Source organism: Ciconia boyciana, chromosome 16 (assembly GCF_034638445.1).
Source record: "Ciconia boyciana chromosome 16, ASM3463844v1, whole genome shotgun sequence".
NCBI classification, from domain to species: domain Eukaryota; kingdom Metazoa; phylum Chordata; class Aves; order Ciconiiformes; family Ciconiidae; genus Ciconia; species Ciconia boyciana.
In genome coordinates, this window is record NC_132949.1 from 5,047,887 (window position 1) to 5,055,680 (window position 7,794).

At 48.7% G+C, this 7,794-nt stretch overlaps 1 long non-coding RNA gene and 1 other non-coding gene across 2 annotated transcripts; one reads left to right on the plus strand and one right to left on the minus strand.

Annotated features, from left to right (window-relative positions):
- Positions 1 to 4,211: 4,211 nt before the first annotated feature.
- Positions 4,212 to 6,491, plus strand: LOC140660493 (uncharacterized). Its single transcript, XR_012045418.1, has 3 exons — positions 4,212 to 4,342; positions 5,251 to 5,482; positions 5,754 to 6,491. It is a non-coding gene; the product is annotated as an uncharacterized lncRNA (long non-coding RNA).
- On the minus strand, positions 5,904 to 5,975 carry TRNAT-CGU (transfer RNA threonine (anticodon CGU)). Its single transcript has one exon. It is a non-coding gene; the product is annotated as a tRNA-Thr (tRNA).
- Positions 6,492 to 7,794: the final 1,303 nt, after the last annotated feature.

The following is a 7,794-nucleotide window of genomic DNA, read 5'->3' on the forward strand; positions in this document are numbered from 1 at the left end:
GAATGGTTGAGGTTGGAAGGGACTCTGGAGGTCATCTGGTCCACCCCCTGCCCAAGCAGAGTCACCTAAAGAAGGCTGCCCAGGGCTGTGTCCGGACGGCTTTTGAGTATCTCCAAGGATGGAGACTCCACAACCTCCATGGACAACCTGTTCCAGTGCTCAGTCACCCTCCCTTGAAAAAGTGTTTCCTGATACTCAGATGGAACCTCCTGTGTTTCAGTTTGTGCCCACTGCCTGTTGTCCTGTTTGTTGGTGATGCTTTTTGCACTGCTGGCATGATGTCTCAGGCTGGATGCTGAAGCCCGGCTTGTCACCATACTCACCAGGCCAGTGGAGCTGTATTGTGCTGAAAGCAAAGGAAATTATTCTCCATAATATGAGATTCATATGAGGACTAATAGTTCAGAAGCTCTATTAATCCAACATTTGACTTTGCTCCCATGGCACTGCATTTACAAACATATAATTTCATAATCTCCAATGTAATTTTTTTCCAATTTACACCAAGATCATAATAAAAGCTATACTCATGTTACTGCCCTTCATCCTGCAACAGCTTGCGTACTGCAGTAAACTTCACTCAGTGGTAAATGCAAGAGGGTACTCACATGGATAAGGAGAACCCTCGTGCACAAACCTTCCAGGCCTGGGCTCTGAGCCTCTGTTTCTTTCATGCAGTTTACAGTCAGAAATATGAACAAGGACCTGAGAGAGAAAGAGGGAGAGGAGAAGGGCTTCTGTGACCAGCAGGCCCTGTGCTGCTGAGGCTAAACAGACTGTGGAGGAGATGAGATTAGAAATCTCCCATCCATCCTCTTTGCTCCTCCTTCCCTGCATAACTGAAGTTCATTTCAGACACTGCCTGGAGTGTCAGCTGGCATCTTCCGGGCTTCACAGAAGCGGTTGCTGCCATTCAGCACCACTTTTTCAATTTAAATTCTGTTTTCACAGGTTCCGTTGGGAAACAAAGGCACCGAGCGCTGCTCCGCACTATGCCAGCATGGCAGTAAGGAATCCCGCTCCTTATCCTGAGCGCCCACAGAGCTCGTTCACAAAATCCCACTGCTGCCACTCATGACATTACACCTTGCTCTCAGGGGAGCAGCAGCAGCAGCATGCTGTGCTGACCCCTTTGCTCATCTGGGTCAGGGAGGCACACCTGGCCCTTTTCATTAGTATCTAATTATAGATGACAGCAGCATCCTCAGGACTGGACCTCTATAAGAGCTGCTACTCCTGTACCGAAGCAAAAATACAACTGGGATCCTCATGGAGGAACTTCACAACTGCTCATGTTTACTAGGGAAGGGGACACCAGTAACACTGCCCCTTGAACACAGAGTGAGGAGACTCACTTTGCCTTTCCAACAGTTGCTATAAACTGAGTTCTTGGGTGAAAAAAAATAATTCTTATTTCCTATCTCACTGTCATTTTAAAAATTATTGACTACTGCAGCATTCAATGGATTACTATTCGCAAACACGTACCTGCTCCTCTGGCAGAACAAATCGAGTAATTTCTGTTTCTGCTTGAGCCTTCAGCATGCAGACAAAAACATTTTTTATTCATCAGTGGTAAAAGGCTACAGCCATTTGACTTTAAACACAGACATGCTTCTGGGCTCTCTTCCAGGAAGTCTGTGTCACCCAGGCTTTAGATCGATATGTTTGTCTGCAAAGTCACCCTTTTGATCTGTAATTTTTCATTTTGACACAAGAAATGCCTTTTGGTCAAACTTCAGCAGTCCATTAAATTCCAGGCATAATGGAAATGGGAATCACATTGCTGTAGCTGTGTGAAGATTTCCACAGTTTGGGGTTTATTTACTCATGGGCTAATTTACTCAGCCATATATTTGAGATTCAGACAACACTGCAAATACTGTTCTCCTGCCTCATCTAAGATCACTGCCTTCCCCCCAATTGTTTGTTGGTGGTCTCACCAGCCGTCGCAGCTTTATAAAATACTCTGTACATTTAGTTGTCTAATCTGCAGGAAATGTTACCGCAGTTTCGTATTGCAGGCGCTGAGCATCCTCCCAGCTTGGCCCTGTCGTTTGCCATGTACAAAGGCAGGGCCAGCCGCAGGGACACCAGCCCCACCGCTGAGAGCGAGGGGTCTTGCCAGCACACAGCCCAGCTGACTCACGCAGCCTGGTCACCCCTGGCACACCATGCTCTAATTGCACAACTCGGCACATGTATTTTCTTTCGAAGTTCAAGGTTTCAGGGCTTGGGTTTGTGGTTTTTTCCTCCTTTTTTAAACAAAAAAGGTGTCAGCTGTCCCATGGAGGGATACCTAAAAAGCAAGAGAGCTGGGAAGACAATCCAACACCTTATTAACGGGACAAGCGGGTCTGAACAGCCTCTGGGACAATCCCCCTGCCCGGCTCCACACAGCAAGGTCTGAGTAAGGCTTTCAAATGATCTCACTACTATTTCTGAACCAGACGCACAGCTCCTCCTGTGTTGCTAACACACTGGTTTTCAGTCACTGAAGTCTTACCCTAGGGAGGACGCAACAGACACTCAGGAGAGTTGCAAAGCACTGAAAATGTTATTATAATCTGAATAAAGAACATTATGCTTTTAGTCCCCATTCACATCTTACCTTTCAAAAGCAAGCATTTTTTGTCAGCCTCTGAAAAATACATAAAATACACAATTCAGAAATACTGCTGTTATAATTGATTCATTTTTACACCTATTTTAAAAGGGTGATGAAGATGTCTGGATTCTGAATAACTGATCTGTCAAACCAGAAGGATCAGGAAATTCTGTATCTAAATATGGCCAAGATTTTCAGCAGTAACACATCTTTTAAGTAAATTAATTGTAATGTGTTTTTATTAAGTAATTAAAAGGGGCCTCACTTTAATCCTCATTTAATAAGTCCTCATTTAATAGAGGCGTTATATTCAGAGAGGCTGCTCAGTATTTCCTGGAATAAAATCAAAGATCTTAAAGCAACTCAAATGGGGCACCTAAAAATTTTTGGTTTTGGTCAGGACTTGTGTCCAAAGTAAACAACTCTCCCTCACCCACCAAAAAAACCCAAACCAAAACCATCTCCAGCACAGCTATGATCAGATCACAAGCATCTTGATTAAAGCTCATTGGCACTTCAGGACTTTAGCTATTAAATTAAAGCCAAAATAAAATTTATTGCCTCAGTGAGTAAGAAGAGGGGGCCAAGAATTTGGGAGGCAAGAGAACACGTGATCTGCCTCAACACAACCCTGCTGTGCCGGGAACTCCCACAAAAAGTGAAGGCTCAGAGACACCAAAGAGAGGGGAGTGAAGAGAACCAAAAGCCCCAGCGCTGCCTGCACCAGTGAGTCAGGAGGGGAGGGAGCAGAAGGATCAGCTCTGCCTAGATGTGGTGAGCAGGACATTTTATATGGATTTAATTTTTAGGCTAGACTTTGCTCACGTACAGGGTCAGCTGACACAGTCTTGTTAGCTTGAGTGGCTCTCTGCTAATTTACATCAGTTGGGGTCTAGCTGTTGATTTCCAGCTTTGTTAACAAACCATGCAGTGCTCCTGCCCCAAGTAAGGCAGGCCAAGCACAGCACACGTGCCAGGGGACAGACACGCGTGGGGCCAGACTTTCAGATCCTGAGCTTCTGCTGCAAGAATTCACTCAGTTATCTTAAGTAACCTGCAGCCTCCACTCTTGCCTGAGCCAGGACTGTTAGTAGTTTATCTCCAGGATGCTCAGCACAGCATCTTGCCCTGGCGTAAACTTTATATGTGAGCCCAGAGGCACAGCTCCATTCCTTCTAAGAAGCCAACCAGAACTTTTCAAAGCTCACAAACTGTTCCAAAAGCTTCACCTGTTCAAATGTGGTATTTATAGCAAGGCCTCCACCCATTCTTTTCTGTACAGTAACACCTCCTTGTCTTCCTCTGGACTTTCTTGACTACTACCACCAATGCATTATTTTTCAGTCATACTTTGGGGTGAGCAGGGGCCTGTATCACACACCAGGACTCTGCTGTGCTGAGCAAAACCAACAGCCCTAAAAGGATGGTCCTGAAGACTTCAAAAAAATACCTGTTCCCTGGGATCAGTGTGTCTGTGAAGAGCTGGGGAACCTTGAAGGCAACAATGTGAGCAAGACAGCACACAGAGAACTGCGCGTTACTGAACAGAAAGGATCTGGGCAGGTAAGCTTGTTCCAAGAGAGAAGCTGCACAACAGTAGTCCCGGCACAGAGCTTTCCTGTGGGCCCCTCCCTGAGGAGCTGGGCAAAGAGCCTGCAAAAGACCTTCCTCACAAGACACCCAGGAGTCAGAAGAGAATATTCCAGTCCTGCAGAGACTGAAGTTAAGCAACTGGTAAGCTGCCTGGATGTGTTATGGCCACAGAGAACAGCAATGCCAGAGCTTCATTGAAATACCTGGCTCTTAGTGCTGAGTTTGTGGCACACATTTGGGCAAGACTCAACTGCTTGAGTTTACGGGATGGCAAGCCTGTTTCAGGGAGGACCTAGGTTTCACAATTGGTTTCAACCAGAAACAAACCCACAGAATTCTGAAATTCTCTGCAAAAGCTGCAAGATGGCTTTTGAATCATTAGAAACATTTTGGTTTGACATTCTGATGTGAGATGCTGTAGAATTAAAAAAAAAAGTCAAAATAGGGTGTTTCAAAGCTGGGACTTTCATCCTCAAAAGCCTTCAACAAAGCTGACAGGATTTTGACAGCACTGCATTTTCCAAGTAAAATGGTGTCTACATTTTTCTAAACAAGTTTTAAACTGCATTTCCTGTTTTTATATCAAAATGTACTATGGCTTTTTTTGTGGCTTGTTAATAACATACTGTACAACCGTTTTGTAGAAACCTCCCCAAACACCTTATGCGCACACACTTCCAATACCTATTGAGAAAGACAAACAGCCTCCTACCCAGTCAGTCCCAGGCTGAGTGTGGCACATTAAACAGCAAAACCCAGCTTTTTCTAAGCATCAAAGGAAGCTGCTAGTTTTTTGGAAGAGGCTCCTCACTCTTCCCAGATATGTGGCTATTGTGACTTTGCAGTGAAATGACTATTCTTCACATATTTTCAGCTGTCTGAAAGCAGCAATAATCAAAGTGATGTTACACAGAGCCAGCAGAAATGCCCTTGTACATGTGTAAAGCTTCACACAGCTTTATGTATTAAGGACCAAGCAATGAAGGTCAGTTCTGGTGTAAACGGTCCAACTGCACTAAGCTTTTCATAGCTGTATTTGTTTATTCCAGGATTCAGCCTCCCTCTACTGTTTCAGGACTCTGTGAGAATTACATCAAAACCAGCACCCACAGAGAACACAACAGCAAGAGGGATTCACCACTTCCAAGCTCACCAAACGCTTCCTCCACAGCAATGCAGTGCAAACATCAATTTTATTTTAACTGTGATCCAGTGCATTCAAGACCGCTGTCCTGAAGCAAAAATACCGAGGAATCCCTCCTGCAGAAGCAGTCAGCACAGGTACGACGCGCAGCAGAGCATGTCCACATCAGGGCAGGGGCTCCCGAGGAGGCCCCGGGGTGCAGGGCTCTGCCCCTGCCAGACGCTTCCCCCCGCAGCCAGGCCGCCCGCCCTCCGTTGGAGCCTGCCAGCCCACGGCCTGCAGCGATGCCATCCGTGGGCTCACCACCAGCTCTATGGCAAAGGCCCGCGGGGACCGCCGCCACCCCACCGGGTCCGCGGCGGAAACCCGCGGGCTTTGAGGCCACTCACTGGCTCTGTTGCTCCGCAGCTTCCCAGCGCGCTAGGCCGCGCGGCTCCCAGGGAGCACAGCGAGGACCCAGAGCAGATCTCCGCGGCCGAAAGCAAAAAGGAGCCGCAACGGAGGCGGCGTCCGCGGCCTCCCCGCGGCAGGGCTGCCAGCGCACCGCGCTGCCTCGGCAGGCACGGACGGGGTTCGAACCCGCGATCTTCGGTTTACGAGACCGACGCCTTACCACTTGGCCACCGCGCCTGACGGACTAGCAGCACGCGCGCGCCGCCAGTGGAAGCCAGCGAGCCGCCCGCCCCGGCCGCCCGCCCCGGGGAGCTGCCGGCGGCCGGACGGGGCCACCCCCCCCCCCCGCCGAGCCCCCCCGCCCCGCGGGGGAGAGGCCGCAGCAGCGCGGGACGGCGCAGGGCCGCCCGCCCGGCCGGTGGTGGTTCCTGCAGGCACGTGCGGGCGCTGGGCGGCTCCGGGACGGCCGCGGCGCGGGGCGGGGCACCAGGAACGGGCGGCGACGGCCCTGCGGAACCGCCCAGGGCGGTGGGACGGGAGCGCGGGCGGGTCGTGCCCCAGCGCGTCCCCCCGTCGGCTGCCGGCGGTCGGTGGCCGGGCGCTTCCCCGCCTGCAGAGCTCAGCTGTCCCCCTGCCCGCTTCTCCCTGGAGCGAGGTTCCTCAGAAACCCTTTTCTGCTACAAACGCCCGTGCAGTATTGCCGCGGCTGAGCCTTTCCGTCGGGTCTCTTCGGCATCACCAGCGAGGGCAGCACTGTTGCTCGAACAAGACCATGGAATTATTGGTGAACATTTGTTTTTCTTTCTCCTGGTTAACAACTCCTGATGTTTCTCATGACAGAGTAAAAGCTGTGCATCACTACAGAACCACCGAGAGTTGCCTAAGGAAACAAACAGTAGCTATTTTGTATGAAAAAAGTCTACTGCTAAGCTTATACATTCAGCCCAGTTGCTTTCTAGTGTCTGGCACCTGCTAACGAGAGACCGTGCTGGCCCCATCTCCCAGTTTCAGGGGGAGGGAAGCTTCCCCCCAAACCAAGAGCAGGGGGAGCAAGCCCTGCTCCCAGCGCTGTCCTGTGGGACACAACCTGTCCCCAAGGCCCAGGACCTGGGGACATGGCTGGGCCTGTCCCGGCACAGCACAGCTCCCGCCGTGCGGTTGCTGCAGCCCGCCGGCTCCATCACTCTCTGTGTGCCAAGCAACAGCGTTTCCACCCCTTCCCTTGGGACAACATCAGGCAATCGAACATGTTTTTGTGTCAGGAAGTGTTTCCTGATATTCAAACTGAATTTTCACATTTTACTTCAATCCCATTATCTTCTGTTTGCATAGTAAAATCAAAATAGCATAAATCACAAACACAATACTACATTATTAATATTTCCTCCTTTGGGTTTCTAGCTACCAAATATTTAGTCTTATGGCTAATGCTTGGTTAAAACCCAAGAAATGAATCAGCTCTCATTTTTATCACTGCTAGCTGTAGGGCAGGAGGGAAGAATTTGAAGGATGTGGTTTTGAACGATTATTTAGCTTTGCATTGAAATTTCTCATTCTGGTTTCTAGTTTTCAACCATTGCTGGGCGGCAGAAAGTAATCTGGTATTTTTTGGCTTACATACTCCTGAAAAACACAAACCAAACCAACAAAACAAAAAGAAAATAAAAAAATCCAAGCACCGTTAGAACCTACTACCAATCTGACATAATATAATCCCTCTTTTCACTTTATACCTATGAATTTGTAACCAGGCACCACTGCCTGTTTAATCAGATCTGAGTTACACAACCTTTATTACAAGAATGCATACTGCATTTGCAATGTGCTCCTTGCTCAAAGGAATAAAACATGTCAGGTCTGAAGAGCTCATTCCGAAGAGGAACAGTTGCTTTCCTAAGGGTAAGTCCCATTTTTAGGTGTTAATACAAATACTGTGCCAAATACTTCCAAACAGGTCTCTGATGCTAAGGCTTACATTTTTGATGCTACAATCGCTCGGGAAGCCAGCACCCCAGCGACATCGAGAGGAACTTAGCCGAAAGCAGCAGGGTGGCAG